Raw genomic sequence first — 19,300 nt, forward strand, 5'->3', positions numbered from 1 at the left:
AGCGTCTCAGATTTCAGGGCCTGGGAAAGGAAGGAACTGGCACATCAGAGAAGGTGGGCAGGCACCCAGTCCAACCCAACAGGGGATGGAGCTGGGAGCCGACCTCCCAGAGACGCATCGCCAGAGGCTGAAACCGAAATGCCAAGTTAGCTGTTTGTATCCCCCAGGGCCAGGGTAGGAAGATACGTAATTACATTCCTGAACAGGAATTAGACCAGAAACTCTAAATTGAGGACTGGGCAGAGGGCTTGAGCAGAAGCAGGGGAGGAGCTGGAAGACAGAGATGGAACTCGGCACCCCAAGCCCGAGTCAGAAGGGAGAGACGACATCCCAGCGTCAGCAGATGGGCCCGGGGAAGCTGGCATGGTCTGCGGAGGCTGCCGGCAGGCCCTCTGGAGCTTCCTCGTCCTCCCCTGCAGGACCCTGATCCCCTTCAGCCTCCAAAGTACTGCACAAGCGAGGCCACAGCTGGTGGGGCTCTGCTGTACGTGGCTGTGTACAGCTCTTCGCAGAGGACAGCGATCAGCCCAGGACACAACCCCAAGACTCGGGATCTGAGCTCCCAGTCTCCCCACAATCCCCCCATCTGTGCTCCCAGTCTCCCCACAAGCCGTGAGTTCCAAGACGGCCCCCACCCTCGTACAACAGCCCAACAAGAACCTCTCAGCCTGGTCCCAGGGAACTTCACAGCTCAGGGACAGGCAGTTTCCTGCCTAGCTCTGCTCCTCCCCAGCCATGGGGGGTCAATTTCCTGAAGCCTCCCGGCTCCCATGGCCCCTCAAGGCCAATCAGCCCTTTGCAGCCACAGAGGACCCCCTCCCTGACACACGCATGCACACACACACACACACACACATACACACTTCACTGTCATGAGTGCAGAGGGTCATCACCTACAGCCATGCCTGTAACACCAGCTTGGGGTGTGGGGTGTGGGCTCCGCCAAGCTCCCACTCCCCGCAGGTATCTGCCCGTCTGTCTGTGGCATCTCAGCAGGCACTTGGTGCTGGCCTGGATCAGTCCCCCTGGGGTCCCGCTCAGGCTCCCTCCTGTTTCTCTTTCACTTTCTGGCTCTCAGGAGCTCTGTCTCCCTGGAACTCACTGCCTATGTCCTTTGTACTGGGGTGATGCAAAGATCGGTAGGACACCTCCCTGTCGTCCCCTTGGGTCTGTGCAGAGCGAGGCACTGCTGGCACTGACTGCCCACTGTTCTCCCTCCTCCTTGCCCAGGCCAACCTTAGAACCCTAGAACCAGGGCAGGGCTGGTGGGAGACAGACCTACCAACCAGGCGCAGCTAATACCAGTTTCCATATTGCTTCATCATGCCATTCTGATGCCCCAAGCTGCACACACACCATCTCCCCAATCTCCCTGCCTTCTACCTGAAGACAGGAGAGGGTCCCTGAGGTTGCCCTACATGCCTGCCTCCCTGAACTGCAATGAAGCCTTCCTTCCCTCCATCAGCACTGAGTCAACTCCTCCACACCCGGCTCTACCCACCCCACCCAACCCACAGAGCGCAGGGAGCCCTGGCGTCCGACCCAGCCCCCAGCAACCGCTCCAGCCAGGCTTCCGCCTGTGGGGAGATGCAACAGAGTGGTCTGGCGGCAAAGTTCTCCTGCTGTTTCAACGTTTCGGTCTACCTGCAGCTCCCATCTCTCCCTCCTGCTCTCTGGCCTCAAACGGAACTCGCTCTCCCCGCTCCTGGCCAGTTTCACCCCCACGATCAAAAAAGAAAGAAAGAAATGAAAAGGAAACCTCCCGCGATAACGATGGACGAAAAGAGAAGAGAGTATCCGCAGGGATGCTCGGGTGAGAGAGCCCTCAAGTGAAAAAAGAAAGGGATGCAAAGTTCCCAGCTCCCCCGGGCGCGTTCAGCCCCGCGCCGAGCTCGCGAAGACACCCGATCGCTGAGACGCGGTGGCGGCGGCGACCACTCACCTGGGCGAGGCAGCATCTACCCCCGGCTGGGAGGCACCGAGGCCGGTTCCGCAGGGCGCCCGGGCTCCCCGGCTCGGCCACGCATCCTTCCCCGCCCGAGACCGGCTCGAGCTAAGCCCTCCGGCTCCGGCGAACACAGGCAGATGGTGGCCTCGGATGTCCACGCGGGGAGAGCCCTGAGCGGCTTATTCAGTTATATCCACGGCATTTAGCACGAAGAAAGAAAGAAAAAGCACAACTTGTTCTCTTCCAGATTAAAAAACAAAACAAAACATAATCTCTCCCTAGGAAGACGGCGGTAGGATTTTCCAAATCGAAGAAACCCGGGCATCCCCAGGAACCTCGAGCATCTTGGAATGTGGGGCGTCTTCAAGTTCAGACGAGTCAGCCGGTTGTGCGTGTGAGTGTGAGTGTGAATGTGAGTGTGTGTGAGTGTGTGTGTGTGTGTGTGTATGTGTGTGTCTCAGAGAGAACGAGCCAGGCACTCACACCCACACGCACACAAACACACTCCCCCGCACGCCCCGCATGCACACTGCCCCCCCATGCGCGCGCACACACACGCGCGCCCCCGTCACACATACACACACACACGCACGGCGATCGCACGCATGGAGCTAGGAGGGAGCCGGGCGGGCTGCGGCGGCCGCCGAGGGCTGGCGGCGGAGAGAGCCCAGCGGCCGGAGGCGCCCGGAGCCCGGGGCCGTGCGCGCCGTCCCCGCCGAGCCCCTCGGCGAGGCCGCCCCCAGCGGCGGCCGGCGGAGCTGCAGGAGCCGGTGAGCCGGCCTCGGGCCCGCCGCGCGGCGCACCCCCTTCCTTCCCGCACGGCCGCCGGAACTGGAGGGCTCGCGGTCCCCGCCGGGGTGGCGCGAGGGCAGCCGCTGGCTAGCGGGGCTCTCATGGAGCGGTGGCTGGGGTCTGGGGAGGGCGGCGGGCGGGCCTGGCGCCCAGGAGCCGGCAGGGCGGGCTGGGCGGCCCGGCGGCACGGGCAGCCCCTGCGACAAGCGAGCCGGGCGGCCTGGGCTGCGCGCTGCGGCCGGAGCCGGTGCTGCCGCCTCACGTGCGGAGCGCGCCGTGCAGCCTTCAGCCCTCCGCCTGCCGGAGGAGAACCCCGCCGCGCCGGCCCTGGGCTGAGGGTGGGGGCTGGGACGATCGCGCCCACCCAGCCCTGGCCGGGTTCTGATTCCCACAGCCTAGCGGGGCGACCCAGGACAAATGAGAGCCCAGGGCAGGCTGGCCTGGAGAATTCCATGGACTGTATAGTCCATGGGGTCGCAAAGAGTCGGACACGCACCTTTAGACTTCGGAATATCGGAATATCGTCAGAATCTGTAAAGTGTGCAGTGGCGCTAACTGTTTGCACAGCGCCTTCCCTTGTTTGATCCTCCCACCATCCCTCATTTGACATTGGAGGAAAATGAGGCCCGGAACAGTAAAGTGACTTGTCCGAGGCCCGTGGCGTGTTATTAAATCCCCGTGGTCTTAACATCAGAAGGTCTGGGTCTGGCTGGGGTCTCATCTAACTTTGGTTGTATCCTCTCTGTCCACTGGGATCAGCAACCAGTTTCCAGAAAGGTAGGACCAGGCTCTGCCTTACTGGTCTTTCCAAGAGGTTCAGGTACCTTTCCCACAGAAAGAACTGAAAATTTGAGATTCCTGCTTGTACTCCAGCTGCTAAATCCAGGGAGAACGTCTCAATCCCTCTGTGCTCTCCTAGCTAACACCTCCCGTGCACCTGTCCCAGATACCCACAGGGAGGCACATGTGGCATGTGGATGTGTCTCTGCAGCCCAGGACTGGCTCAGCTGCTTAAATCTGTAATCTGAAACCCTGCCTCCTCTGTGCACTGTGAAGTGGATGAAAGTCTGCCCAAGTCCAGGCACCCAGACTCCCCGTGTGCGGCACTCCCGTGGGCACTCAGGGAAACTGCCAGATCATAGTTCTGCGGACCCTGGAAGACAGGCACTTCCTTGGGGGAATTCTAGAAAACCTAAGGGGGAAAGGGCATGGTCAGGATGAAACTCAAGGTACATCAGAGTGGGCAAGAAAAGAGAGGTAGAAACGGGGTGGGAAGAGATGTGTGCTATGCTTAGTTGCTAAGTGTCTGACTCTGCGACCCCATGGACTGTGGCCTGCCAGGGTCCTCTGTCCATGGGGATTCTCCAGGCAAGAATTACTGGAATGGGTTGCTATGCTCTCCTCCAGAGGGTCTTCCTAACTCAGGAATCAACCCAGGTCTCCCGCTTTGCAGGCCGATTCTTTACCTCTAGGCCATCAGGGAAGGGAAGATAAATGATGAAAGCAAGGAGGAAGGAGAGGTTGAGTAGAAGAAGTGGGGGCAGAAATAGGAGGACTCCCCAAGGGAAGAGGTGGGGGAAGGAATGAATGGGGGGAATCAGCAGGGAGGTTTTCTTCCTTGTTTACCTTTGATTTTGCATTCCATAGGTGGGAATTCTAAGAGGAGGAGTTAGGAGTGGAAGGACGTTTAGCTTAGATTCTCCTCTCTGAATTCCCCTCCAAGGCTCAAGGGCATCAGACTAGATTATCCCCTTCACCAGTCACCCAGGAGAGGACCGGAATCTAGCGGCAGGGATAAGATGAGACTGGGACCAGAGCAGAAATGAAGCTGCACTCAGAAACCAATAAGACATTAGGATGGCGTGAAGGCCAGGGATGCTGGGGGTAGCCCAATGCCTGCTCCAAAGGGAACCCAATACGCCATGAGGAAGTTGTCCCAGGACTTCCCTGATGGTTCAGTGGATAAGGACTTCCTTGGTTGCTCAGATGGTAAAGAATCTGCCTGCAATAAGGAAGACCTGGTTTTGATTTCTGGGTCAGGAAGATCCCTTGGAGAAGGGAATGGCTACCCACTCCAGTATTCTTGCCTGGAGAATTCCATGGACAGAGGAGCCTGGTGGGCTACAATCCATGGGATTGCAAAGGGTCGGACACGACTGAGCAACACACACAGTGGATAAGAATCTGCCTGCCAATGCAGGGGACACGGGTTCGACCCCTGGTCCAAGAAAATCCTACATGCCTCGGAGCAACTAAGCCTGAAGCTACTGAAGCCCAAGCTCCTTGAGCCTATGCTCTGTGACAAGAGAAGCCACCGCAATGAAGAGGAGTCCCTGCTCACAGCAGCTAGACAGAGCCTGTGCACAGCTACGAAGACCAGTGCAAACCAAAAGAAAGAAAGAAAAAAGTTGTCCCAGCTCAGAGAAGGGAATGGCTATCCCATAAAGAGCCAGGAACTGGATCATTTCTTGTACTTTGGATAATTCTGAGGACAACTGGCTTATTTTTTTGAATAATATTCGCCTCACCTGAGCACTCAGCACTGGGCTAGTAGTCAGGCGGCCTGGATATTCAACATGCCTCTGTACTAACAAGTGATGTTGACAATCCCCATCCCCTCAAAGGGGCTAGCCTGTGTGCTTTCTAACAGCCTGCCCAGCTCTAGGAACCCATGAGCAACCTTGGCAGATGGAGCAGGGTGGGGACCCAGATGCTCCTCAGGAGGCCAAGAAATAACCAGTCTGCCGTCACCATTCATGGTTGAAAGTCCCCAGAAGACAATTTACACTTCAGTAATGGAAAGATAGGGATGGTGGGTTTCTTGTTTCCTTGAGCAAGCCCAGAAGGGTTGGGTAGGGGCACTGCTGTGCTAGCTACCTGGCTGCTTTTCCTGATTGCTGACCACAGAGCTGGACCAAGGCTTCCCAAAGGGCTGCTACTGCCATCCTGTGAGAGAGAGGTGGGAGTGGGGCAGAGGGAGAGAGAGGTCCAGGGAGGAGATGAAAGCTCATACACCATCCAATCCGAGGACGGGCATCGGGATTCTTCTACACTGTTCACTTTTCTAAATAACCCTATGGTGGACATCTTTGTACCTAAGTCTTTGCCCACCTTCTCGCTTCTCTGCTTGAGTTAGATTCCCTGAAGTAGGATCACTGGGCAGAAGGGTATGAACATTTGCAGGGCTCTTTGTATAATACTTACCTCTTTGTTTCAGTTTTAGAGCCAAGGCACTGAAGTGCAGGGCAGATAAGTGATTTCCCAGAGAGCTCCCAGCAGGTGTTTAAGAATGTTTTCATACACCTTTTCATGTCTCTATGCGGCAGAGAGTGATGGTGCCCTGTGCTTCCCACCGCACATCAGGGCAGCACTGCCTCCCCAGAGGTAACTCTATGTCCCAACACGGAGAAAGCTCAAGCTCTGCTGGCCCCCCATCATGAACCATCCTCCCCTGCTCTCCTGGGCACTCCTGACCAGCTTCACCTTGTTGTCTGCATCCCCTGGCTGTCTGGTTGAGCTATAGGTACTGATCCCCACTACGCACTTCTGGACAGGTGGTGACTCCCAATCCTGCTTGCTCAGTGGGATCTCAGTGCATAAGGAGAGGAGTTCTTGGGAGGGGCTGGAGGTTGAGAGGCATTCAGTCTGAGGAGGAGAAGATCAAGCTAGCCTGGGCCCTCATAACCAAAAGAAGGACTCTTGTGCAAAAGACAAGGAGGAGCCTCTCTATATCCACCCAGTATGGAGAAGAGAGGGAATTGGTCTAAAAAGCAGTGAGGGGGACTTCCCTGGTGGTCTGCTGGTGGAGAATCTGCCTGCCAATGCAGGGGACATCGGTTTGATTCCTGCTCTGAAAAGATCCCACATGAAACTAAGCCTGTACGCCACCACTGCTGAAGCCTGCAAGCCTGAGAGCCCACGCTCGGTAGCAATGAGAAGCCAGCACACGGCAACTAGAGAGTAGCCCCTGATTGCTGCAACTAGAGAAAGCCCTTACCCAGCAACCAAGACCCAGCTCAGCCAAAAATAAACAAATAATCAATCAATAAAAATTATTAAAAACAAAACAAAACAGTGAGGGATTCGGGTAGATGACAGGACACAGCCAGGTGCCTGAACATATGGGATCACAGAGTGAGGACTGTTGAGTCTGCTCCATAAAGAAGAGCATCTGTAATCCCAGGAATTCGCTGGATGCTTCTTGGTGTCCCCCTTGGCACATCGTGGAGTGATGACAAATTTTGTGGGCCAGAGGAATCAGAGAGATCCTGGGACACAGTCTCATGAGGCCTTGGGACCTCCCTCCACTGAGCTGATTGCATGACTAGAAGCTAGGAGTCATTCCTAAATCTCCAGGCCCATTCTCTGCTTCTACCAGGACCAACAGCCAGCCTGATCCCAGTTTATCCCACAGGCCTTATAGATCTTGCCATGTTTCCTCTGGAGCCAAGGCCTAGCCCTGGAGCGAACTTGACAGAGATTCAAGTCCCATGTCTTTTAATCCTGCAGTGCCCTCTACCCCTCCTCCCTTCCCAAATGCTGGAGTAAGAAGCAGCCAAAATAAATTCCTATTAGTATGCATATGTATTCCCAAATTCCTTAACAGAATGACTAACACCACCTACAGCCATTAGCTGGAGTTTGTTTTCTAAATCCAGTTTACTTTTCATCATCAAGCCCTCTGTTTATCTCTCCCCCTCCCCCAGGCCTCAGGGGGCTCCCTTCACAGCCTCACTGTCTTGCCCTAATACCAGGTCTGGGATTGGGTGTCTGATTCATCAAGGGGTCAGACAATCCTGAAAGATCACATTCAATCAACATGGAAGTCTTGACTGTGTGCGGTTTATACACTGCCTAGCGCTCTGCTCCATACCACAGGGGACAAGACGGGGAGGAAGAAGGCAGAGTCTCTTTCTGGAGAGAAAGGACACAAATTGACACCGGCACAGCATCCTGCAGTCTGTAAAGAGCATTCGTAAATGCTGTCTCACTCATTCACCATACCAGTCACAGGCAATCAATCATTACCCCATTATATACACAAAAAGACTAAGCCCTATACAGGTAACATGGTAGCTCCAAGAGTTTGGAGCTCTTGGATGGCACTGGGTTTCAATCTTCTGACTCCACATCCCAAGACTCCTTCCTGTGTACAAGGCAACCTCTCTAATACTAGCCAGGGTGCCTGCTACTACTGCTACTGCTAAGTCGCTTCAGTCGTGTCCGACTCTGTGCGACCCCATAGACGGCAGCCCACCAGGCTCCCCCGTCCCTGGGATTTTCCAGGCAAGAGTACTGGAGTGGGTTGCCATTGCCTTCTAGTAAGTGGTAAATTACCAAGTGCACCTGAAGTGCAGTAGACATCCAGCAAAGAGAAGGCCAAGGCAACTAGGGCCAACTTGGTGGATGTTTTGCAGCCCAAAAGAAGCACCCTGACAAATGCACAGTGTTAGGAGACCCTGGGATTTGAGGTAGTGTGGTTGGAAGAACACCAGAGGGGAAGACAGAAGATCTGGATTCTGGTATTTAATGTGACCTTGGGCAACTCTTCCTCTCTCTGGACCTTTGCTTCTCCATCTCTAAAACAGAAGTGTTGGAGCAAAATGGTCTCTAGGATCCAGAGAGCAATAAAGGAAACAGTCATCTGGAACAGGACTTGAGGCAACAGATGCTTCCTGCCAGAGTAGCTCAGTCAGTAAAGAATCTGCCTGCAATGCAGGAGACCTGGGTTCAATTCCTGGGTCAGGAAGATCCCCTGGAGAAGGGAGTGGCAACTCATTCCAGTATTCTTGCCTGGGAAATCCCATGGACAGAGGAGCCTGGAGGGCTACAGTCCATGGGGTCACAAGACGTAGGCATGACATAGCAACGAAACCACCACCACCACCACCACCAGGGAATCTCCAAACCTTCAGGATGGTATTGAAACAGAAAACGCTGTGGGCTGGGGCCCATGCCCAGGAAGATCTGGGAAGGACTACAGCTCTTAGCTCCGCCCCAGCACTGCCAGTGCTTCACCAGATCTCCCTGCCAGTCCCAGGCTCTTCTCTTGCCATCAGATATATACCAGCAAGGGTGCTAGGCTACATTTAGGGCACACAGGCACCAGCCACTCCTTTGCACACTGGTCAAAGGTCATTTTACTTAATTCCCACAAAAGCCTCTGAGGCAGGTACTATTACTGACCTCACTTTACAGATGTGGAAACTGATGTAGAGAGAGGCCGAGTGGCTTCCTAGGTCAGAGAGTTGGTGACTAGCAGAGCCAGAATTCTCACCCTGGCACTCTAAGTCCAGAGCTGGAGTGCTCACAGTGACTGGTTGTGGAGTCAACTTGTTTAAGGAGAATCAAGATAAGGATTCATTTTGCCATTCATTCATTTTGTCACTCTCAGAATGGACAGGCTGATTCCCTCTCTCTCACACCAGCTCTCAGTGCCTCCCTTCACCTCTCCCTGCCTTCTGTTATGTATTGTTTGGAACATACAGTCATAAGTATGCGGTTTGTTTTATAATCCAACTGACTCGGGGAGCACAGCTATCGTCATTTATGTCCCTGCCTTACCATCCTTCACCCCAGAGATTTATCGCAGCAGGAATTGACTGACTACAAAATTCTTTCCATTCCTTAATCAAGCCCGTGGCTTTTCTTTCAGAGGGACTTGGAGAGCAGAGCAGAACCCATTCTAGATCCCAAGCAGGACAATAATTCAGCTTCAGCTCATAAAACTGCTTTTGTAAGCTTCACGTGAAACATACAGAGAAGGTTTAAGGGGGAAATCAGCTGTGGCCCCATCTCACATGCTGGTTGAGCAAATGATTGTCATATAAGGAAACAAGGTAAAAATAAAAAGTTTGGGAAAATGTTGTATTTACAGACTAGAATCACTTCCAAGAAAGGAAATCAGACAAGACTTCAAGGAGGCATTAAAATGTGAATGACACTTGAATAGCATCTGGAAGAGGGCAAAGAGATGAGAGAACCTGGCAGGCCAGGTGGGGATAGGAGTGTGGGCGAGGGCTCGGAGGCAGGGCAGCACAGGAAGTGTGCAAGGGAGGCGGGGGGAGGGCGCGGAGGCAGGATAGCACAGGAAGTGTGCAAGGGAGGTGGGGGGTGCAGATGGGTGCCCGAAGCAAGTGCAGAAGAAGGCATGGAGGCTAGAAATGGGCTTTGAATACAGACTCAGTTTATGTTCAAGGCCCCAACTCCAAGGGAAGTTACCTTAAGCTAGTTGCTGAGCCTCGCTGCGGTTCCTTCCCTTCATCAATAAAGTGAGAATAATAATAATGACATAGCCTGCGTGAGAGGATTAAGTGACATAAATAACTTGAGAATATTAGATAAAGTGGCATATAGTAAATTTTTGAGAAATGTTCGTTGTTATTACTGTTATTGTTATTCAAGAGCAGAGTGGGAAATGAGAAAGCAGAACAGGTTGGCACTCGCCTGAAGGTGACACGGCTGAGCACGCACGCACCGTGACGGTAAGGTCCAGATCCCTTTACGCAGATCAGTGGGCATCCCTGAAGCGCTTTGAGCAGACCTATGTAGGGATTTGGTGGTCAACCTGCTGGGAGAAGTTTCTGAATAAAAGAAAAGCACGCACAAATATATTGAAATCATCCAGGTTGCGGGGTGGGGGGCGGGGACTATCGCATCGAAGGGTATAGTAGTGACCATAAAAGAGGGTGGACGTGAGAAGCAGAATGGACCAGACCTCAGAGACGCCTAGCTGTGAGGTCTGAGGGCGAAGATGATTGTGGTCAAAGCCCACTTTATGGTATGAAGTCTACTTGGCTGGAAGGATGGTTGGTGTCCTTGAGAGATGCTGGAAAGATGGCGGAAAGTGGGAGGGGAAATGGGGAATGATGAGTTCCACGTTGAATGTCTGGAGTTTGAGAATTTGGGGACACCCAGATCTTCTTGTTCAGGAAGTAATTTAATAAGTGAGTCAGGAAGAAATAGTCAGGGGTACAGGGAAGGTGGAAGCTCAAGGGAATGGAGGAAAATCCCCAAGGGAGAAAGCCCAGAGTGAGAGCGCAGGAGGTGGAGGTTAGAAACCTCCGCTCAATGGACTTTACTCCACCAGTGGTCTTGCACTGGCCATTTTCCTCGTTATGCATGAGCCTCCCTGCAAAGCAGAAATTGGTTGGGGAAGGAGGCTGAGACTCAGCAAGACTAAGTAGCTTGTCCAAGATCACTTTGTTAGAGAAGCCAGACAAGGAGGCAGAGAAACATCCCATAGAAGAGTAGAATAACAGCCCCTTATCAAGGGATTCAAAGAAGGGAAGAGGACTTGGAGGTTTGCTACCCAATGTCTCCATACCAGGACTCATATAGAAAATATTTGCATGGCACATGGCAGGTCAGTAGAGAGGCTGATCTTCACAGGGGTGATTTGCCCTCCAGACTCCCCTGACTCTACGTGGCTAGTCCCAGTCCTGAAGTAATCAATATCTCACCACAGCATTACGCTTCCCTGGTGGCTCAGATGGTAAAGAATCTGCCTGCAATGTAGGAGACCTGGGTTCGATCCTTGAGTCGGGAAGATCCCCTGGAGAGGGAATAGTATTCTTGCCTGGAGAATTCCATGGACAGAGGAGCCTGGCAGGCTACAGTCCACAGGATAGCAGAGTTGGACACAACTGAGCGACTAACACAAACACACACACACACTCTGACACTGTAAAGATCCAACAACTGGTATATCCAGGCACCCACTAATAAGAGCAGAAACCCCCTACAACACCAAACATCATTTTGTTACATAATGAAGAGGTCCATCTCGGGGTCCTAGAGCAGGGGCTTAGGGAACCAGGTGGTAAAAAGGGGCACAGAGGGGACTCTGGCAGTGGATTGAAAATATTTCTCTATTTTCATCACCCATATGGCTGAATGCTGCATCCCAGGCCTGCCTGTGACCAACCTCCAGCACACCCGTGTGAGCTGGGACCATTGGCTCAGAATTTGGTTACATAGTGTGTTTGACCCGGCAGAGGAGTAGGCTGGGGGGAATGGTGGTTGTAAAGCAGAACTGTCAGGCTTGGTGATTCGGAGGTCATTGATGGCCTTCAAGAGAGCAATTTCTGCAGTGATATGGATGTGGAAACCAGATTGCTAGTGGTTGGAACTGAGTGGGAGGTGAGGAAGTAGAGGCGGTGAACGTATAATACTTTTTCGAGAAGTTTAGCTGTGAAAGGAGGGTGGAAGGTGGGATGGAAGCTCAGGAGAAATCAGAGTGGAGGAAAGGCTTTCTTGGGAGTGGGAAGCAGTTGGGTGTGAGCCAGAGCGAAGCATCCAGCATAGAAAGAAAACAAGAAGAGATCTTCCAAGGGAGGGTAAGGGAGGGGCAGGAAGTGTTCAGGCAGGGACCCTGGAAAGCGGGGTCCTTCCACAGAGATCAGAGGAAATGAACAAAGAAGAAGGAGATGACAGGCATTTCGAGGTGGAGGGAAGTGCTCTGTGGTCTGGATCTTGCAAGTTGAGTGGTAGAGAAAGAGGAAATGGGATTTGAGGGGAGAGGAAGGTTGGAACTGCCCCCTGAGGATGAGATGAGTGTATATTCAGGGAATATATATGGATGTTTCAGGCAGAAATGAGGCCCACTGTCTTCAGTGTATGGTGGTGGAAACTCAGAGAGGTCATGGGACTTTGTCCTGACATTTGTCACCCTGAGAATGACAGAAAGAACCAGTATGTATGTGCTCTAGGACATCAGGTAGTCAGGAGCAAGTGGGGACATACTGAGTGTGCGGTGGACTTGGAGTCCTTGTGAAAGATGGACTGTGGGATCTGAGGTAAGCAGGCTAGTGAGGATGGACAAGGGTTAGTGATGGGGAGTGGACTTGCTCTGAAGCGGGGCTGGAGTTCAACAGATGTATAGTGGGAGATGGATAAGAACATGTGGCCAAGAGCAAATGAGAAGATAAAGTTCCAGGTTTGGAGGCTGGTGCTGAGTGTTTCCTGTTGGTTGGAGACCCATACTTGCTCTTTCATACTCTCCCCTGTGCCACAGGGCTTCCCAGGTGGCTCAGCGGTAAAGAATCTGCCCACCAACGCAGGAGATGCAAGAGATGCAGGTTTGATCCCTGGGTTAGGAAGATCCCCTGAAGTAGGAAATGGCCACTCACTCCAGTATTCTTGCCTGAAAAATTCCATCAACAGAGGAGCCTGGTGGGCTACAGTCCATGGGGTCACAAAGAGTCAGGCCTGACTGAGCACTGCACCACCGCCTGCACCATAGAGATATCAAAACTTCATTCCCAAGACTCCCTTGACAGCTAGATTCTGCATAAGACCCACTGAGGGGAGGCGCTCCAGTGAGACTAGAAGGCATGCAGAAGGTTGAAGCTGTTTTCTGCATGAGGCAGCAGCGTTAGCAGGGATGCGGGCTCCTGGGTCTCTGGCCGTTGTCAGCAGCAGTTCCACTCATGTCTTGGAGTGCAGGATCCTGGGATCTGGACCCTTGCCCCTTTTCACTCCTCCAGCTCTATGAGCAGTAATGACTATGTGAAGTATCAATCACCGGGGAGCTGCATCTTCTCTTCTTCACTTTTAAAATCCAACCAGCCCCTTTGCTACATATTCCCTATATTAAATCCTTCCTGTTTGAAATACCTGGGATGGTTTCTGTTTTCCAGATGAGACAGTTTTACCTGTTAGAAAGACCAGGTTGTGACTGGGCGTATGATATGGATGGCTGAAGTAAAGAGGAGAGGAAGGGCTTGGGATGGGGAGTTCTGAGGTCAAATAATTGAGAGATCAGGGAGTGCACAGCTCTGCACAGGAATTCATAGCTGAAGCTAGAGACTCCCACCCCCTCCTCGGGGCTCTGAATTCTACTGGGATCAAGGGCTCTTCCCTCAAACGTCCCTTCCCAGCTTTCACCCAGCCAGAGCACTGTCCTTACCCCACTTGCCCAAGTTTATGTTATCTTCTGCACCTCATGGGTCCCACTGATGGCTCAAACAGTGATATGTGTATTATCCCCATTATCCCTGTTACTCCCTCCTAAACTATGTCCACTTCATAGTTTTCCCACCTCCCCACATCTCTAGGGATGTATTGTGCCTCCTGTTTTTGACAAATACTATTCCTCAAAATAATTTCTTAATCTGGAGCCCATGGAGATTCTAAGGGTTAGGATTTGCACAGTTAATTTCACATGTATGTGTATATGCTTTTTTTTCCCCTTTAACTGAGAGAGAGGATATCATATTTATCACAGTTTCAAAGGGATCATTGTTCCCTTCACAATGGCTGTGGTTCTAGGAAGAAAAAGAACAATCACTGATGAGTCTCCAGAACTTAATTTGATCAAGATCTCTAACTTTTTCCTGTGATCTTGAGAAATCCATTTTCACTTTCTAAGACTCAGTTTTTTCATCTGTAAAATGGAAGCAATAATTCCTACCCTTCAGGATTATTATAAGGATTAGAAATAGTATAAAAGTCAGCACAGTGCTGGGCATGGTGACTTTTAGTAAAAGCCAGCTATTGGAACTGAGGCTTCCCTGGTGGCTCAGATGGTAAAGAATCTGCCTGCAATGCAGGAGACCTGAGTTTGCTCCTTAAGGTTCGGAAGATTCCCTGGAGAAGGGGTTGACACCCACTTCAGTATTCTTGCTTGGAGAATTCCATGGACAGAGGAGGCTGGCAGGCTACAGTCCAGGAATTGGAACTGAGCTAGTTTGGATTCCTCCAGAAACAGACCATTAGAAGGAATTTCAGAACAAGTCTGGGAGGTGACCTGAAAATGTCAGTGGGGAGTGGGATAAGGTAGGTGAGAAGTGAAGATGTTCATTGCAGCACTGTTTATAATAGCCAGGACATGGAAGCAACCTAGATGTCCATCAGCAGATGAATGGATAAGAAAACTGTGGTACATATACACAATGGAGTATTACTCAGCCATTAAAAAGAATACATTTGAATCAGTTCTAATGAGGTGGATGAAACCGGAGCCTATTATACAGAGTGAAGTAAGCCAGAAAGAAAAACACCAATACAGTATGCTGCTGATGCTGCTGCTAAGTCGCTTCAGTCGTGTCCGATTCTGTGCAACCCCATAGATGGCAGCCCATCAGGCTCCCCCATCCCTGAGATTCTCCAGGCAAGAACACTGGAGTGGGTTGCCATTTCCTTCTCCAATGCATGAAAGTGAAAAGTGAAAGTGAAGTCGCTCAGTTGTGTCCAACTCTTAGCGACCCCATGGATTGCAGCCTACCAGGCTCCTCCATCCATGGGATTTTCCAGGCAAGAGTACTGGAATGGGGTGCCATTGCCTTCTCTTAATACAGTATACTAACACATATATATGGAATTTAGAAAGATGGTAACGATAACCCTGTATACGAGACAGCAAAAGAGACACAGAGGTATAGAACACTCTTTTGGACTCTGTGGGAGGAGGAGAGGGTGGGATGATTTGGGAGAATGGCATTGAAACATGTATAATATCATATATGAAACGAATCGCCAGTCCAGGTTCAATGCCGAATACAGGATGCTTGGGGCTGGTGCACTGGGATGACCCAGAGGGATGGTACAGGGAGGGAGGTGGGAGGGGGGTTCAGGATGGGGAACACGTGTATACCTGTGGCGGATTCATGTTGATGTATGGCAAAACCAATACAATATTGTAAAGTAATTAGCCTCCAATTAAAATAAATAAATTTATATTTTTTAAAAAAAGAAAGGGGGATAATCCAATTAAGCAAGTATTTTCAGTTGGAGCTCATTCTACTGGGGATCTCTGAGATACAGTGCGAGGCACTCTGAATTGTCCCCTCTAGGGGTGAGGGAGTGGAGGATTTACCTGCCTAGTTGCTATCTATCATTGACTGAGGGCTTCCAGGGACATTAACTCTCCAGCACAACTGGCTCCCTTGACCAGGAAAAGCCCTCCGGCATGAAGTCTTAGGTGTTTATAGTAGCAACTTAGTTGTATAAAGATGAATGCTCAAGAGATAACAGCAGGGCAATGACAGCAACTGCTGCAGTGACTAATATGAAGCCTTTCCCCTATTCCCACAATCATCATTGATAAAGTCCCCAGTCCTTGCCCCACTGGCCCTTAGCTTGTCCTCTGGGCTCTGTGCTGGACTAGCACTAAAGTATCTTGTGCACGCATATCTGTCTCTTCGGGAGAACTTGAAACTCTTTGAAGGCAGGGGTTGTATCTCACCCTAATTCTCTGATACTGAAACTTGACATAATAGCTGATAAAAAGTGGAAATATCTGGTACCTGTTTATAATGAATGAACTGCCCTCAGAGTGGCTATTTGGAGGTTTCTGGGAACCTCACTCTGCCAGAGGGGTGACACCATTAGACATTCCACTCATGCAGTAGGAGATTTATGACCCCTCCTGTTTCTGTGGCAGGTGCCTTTATCACAGTGTGTATGGTTCCTGAATCATTTGCCGAGGGATTCAGGTCTCAATATTTTAATCTCCAAAGCGATGATATTAGAAATTCAGTTTTTAAAAGGAACTGTTTAGGGTGTCAGCACATTATGATAATTATCTGGGAGGATCGTCCTCCACGCCCCCCCCCCCCCAACTTCTTCTTGAACTGCACTTGTAAGCTGGTTTTCACCTTAATACAAAGAGTGGGAAGAATACAAACTATTTATGTGTGTGTCCGCCACCCCCAACCTCATCCTCATCTCCTGTTCCCACATTGCCAACACATGGGGAGTGTACTCTGTTCCCCAGAGCACATGCCTGAATAAGCCTGATTGCTTTCTTGTACTTCTTTATAAAACTTTAAATATTCATTGCGCCATCAAATTAAACGGGATTCTTTGGCTGTCATTCTTTTCAACACTCTGAGTACTTTTCTCCGAGACCTGTCCTACCACCATCTGAAGCCTCTAGAGACTCGGCATTTATCTAACATCATCCCCTATAAGCGTGGCTCGCAATCGAGTGAGAGGGATGCTAATAGAAACAGGAGAGTGGGCCTTGTTTCTGAGATCAGGTGCTCAGTTGGAGATCTGAGGGACGGCGGTGAAAAGACCGTTTCTCATGGCTCAGAGAAGAAGATTTGAGGATGAGAGGCCGCACGGAAGAAGACACAATGGAGTGGGCCGAAGGTGAAGTGGAAACCACCCAACAGGTCTCTATCAGCCACCATTCATCCCTCTTTACCAAGTTTAAGGTCAGAATCCAGGATTTCAATATTCCTGCGCCAGGAACAAGGAACTGAGTTAGATGACATTTGGCAGTCCCTTCTAGCCCCTCAAGTCATTAAATTTCTTTGTCCGGCAGTGACGGAAGCTTAACAAGGAAGGCCTGGTGGGACCCTACAAGAGAAAGTGAGGGAGGGAAACGTGAATATGCAAATCCGGCTGAATATTAAGTATAGCATTGTGTTAGATTTCAATGCAATACATTATATTTTAATCTACTTCCTCTGCTTGTGCAGTCCTTTAACATGGGAATAGATCAGCGAGCTGCGGACTAATGTGCCAGGGACTGGGTCACCATCTCCTCGCAATAGCAATTTATAACTAGCCTGAATTGGATGAAGCGCTGCGCGGGAGAAAGCCCCGCGCTGCGGCTGCAGCAGAAGCGGCACGCCGCCGGGTGCAGAGGGCGGGGCGGGGGGCGAGGCAGGCGGCCAGTGCTGCAGACTGCACTGCGGGCCGCCCACCGTCGCTGAATTCACCGCAGGGCGGGACGCGGGAGTTTGCCCAGCTGCGGGCCGGCGTGCTTCAGGAGCATGCGGTGCTGGACAGCGCACTGCGCCCTCGGCCTAAGGAAGTCTCTGAGGAATGGAAGGAATAGCATCACCTGGACCACGGACAGGGTGCGTGCAATGGGGAAAGCCCAGGTGATAGACGTCTCCCCAACACGAGTACCAGGTGGCAGCGTGGAATTGAGTAAGGCCCGCCTCCTTACTGGGCCTCAACTTTTTTCATCCGCAAAACGAGAATTTGTTCCAGATGCTGTGACAGGATCTTGAGTGTTCTGGTCGGCTATGAATCAGTTGCTTGTAAATGCGATAGATGCCCGTAGAACAGTGGCTCTCAGATCTGGCTGGCCATCAATACTTCCTATGGTGGGAGATAAAATCCCTATCTTCAGGCCTAAGTGTGGAGTTCCGGTTCTGTAGGCTTGGGATAGGACTAGCAATGTGCATTTTTAACATGCATCTTGATTGCCTTTTCCCAGGCACCAGTTCAGAGAAGTCTGAGAAATATTGCATTTGGAATATCTCTCTGATTTTATTTTCTGATCTCTCCACCATGACTTCTCTGCCCTCATATCCCCTACCCTCTGTGCAGCACACACACACACACACACACACACACACTCAGGAATCCCCATGCACAAATAACGTATTTAGTCCCCAAACTTTTAAGGTAGTCATTATGTTCCAGTGAAACCTTAGTTTTCTCAAAGAAAGATAAACCATCTATAAGACAAAGCATATTCTCTCAAGAGGTCTTAGTCTCACAGGGCAGATAGGCAGACAGCTAACTGTGATGCAAAGCGATAAAGGCACCCTCAACAGGGTGTGTAGCTGAGTGCAGCATAGCACAGATGTGCAGGCTTCTGCTGTGTGCTCAGTGGGGCGGATGGCTGTCGCCCTTGGGCAGGGTGTCACTTTCCCAGGCCTGCTGCATGAGTTTTGCATGCACAGTTTCCTCCGTGTCGTGGACAGCTCTCCATCTGTGTGGTGCATAGCACCCCGCCAAGTAGAGTGATAATTGCTTTGCTCATTCATCATGGCATCTCAGGGGACACCTGACTTGCTGAAAGAGCTTCCTCCATCTAGTCTTCTGCATCACTGTCTTCCCGTGTATCCTTTTGTCTTCCTCTTTTTCCAAGGTTCTCTTTCTCTCCCTTATTTACATGTCTCCACTTTGACATCCTCAACCCCCAACAAAGAGTGTCTTTTTTCCCCTAACTCCATTCCTTGTCCCAAGCTGCCAGATACCATCTGTGCTGAGGGTGGTTTTGTAGTTGTTGCTAATGAGAGAGGTCCTTAAGAGAGGAAGCTGGATTGTTCATCACAACATATTATGGTGAAAATGGAATGAGGTTTAGCTCAGCACAGTGGCACTTTGGCTAGCTTGGTGCTAAGGAGATAGAATTAGCAAAGCAGGACCCAGGTAGCAATCAAAGACCTTAGCAGTAACTGCAACCAAACTGGCTCAGCGTTGATCATATCTCCTTCTCGCCCAGAGGTCTATGCACAAGACTCCTTTCTTCTTCAGTTCAGCTCAGTTCAGTTGCTCAGTCGTGTCCGACTCTTTGCGACCCCATGGACTGCAGCACGCCAGGCCTCCTTGTCCATCTCCAACTCCCGGAGCTTACTCAAACTCATGTCCATTGAGTCAGTGATGCCATCCAACCATCTCATCCTCTGTCATGCCTTTCTCCTCCCGCCTTCAATCTTTCCCAGCATCAGGGTCTTTTCACATGAGTCAGTTGTTCACATCAGGTGGCCAAAGTATTGGAGTTTTCAGCTTCAACATCAGTCCTTCCTGAATATTCAGGACTGATTTCCTTTAGGATGGACTGATTGGATCTCCTTGCAATCCAAGGGA

General features: G+C 51.1%; 1 protein-coding gene across 1 annotated transcript in view; it reads right to left on the minus strand.

Annotated features, from left to right (window-relative positions):
* The window catches only part of LRFN2 (leucine rich repeat and fibronectin type III domain containing 2), a 203,338-nt gene extending 200,722 nt beyond the window's left edge, over nucleotides 1–2,616 (minus strand). Inside the window, exon 1 of the mRNA XM_070777924.1 lies at nucleotides 1,943–2,616. The gene's annotated coding sequence lies outside the window, so the exon portion shown is untranslated. The remainder of the gene's footprint in view (nucleotides 1–1,942) is intronic.
* Between the last annotated feature and the right edge of the window lie 16,684 nt (nucleotides 2,617–19,300).

Source organism: Bos indicus, chromosome 23 (genome assembly GCF_029378745.1).
Source record: "Bos indicus isolate NIAB-ARS_2022 breed Sahiwal x Tharparkar chromosome 23, NIAB-ARS_B.indTharparkar_mat_pri_1.0, whole genome shotgun sequence".
NCBI lineage: Eukaryota > Metazoa > Chordata > Mammalia > Artiodactyla > Bovidae > Bos > Bos indicus.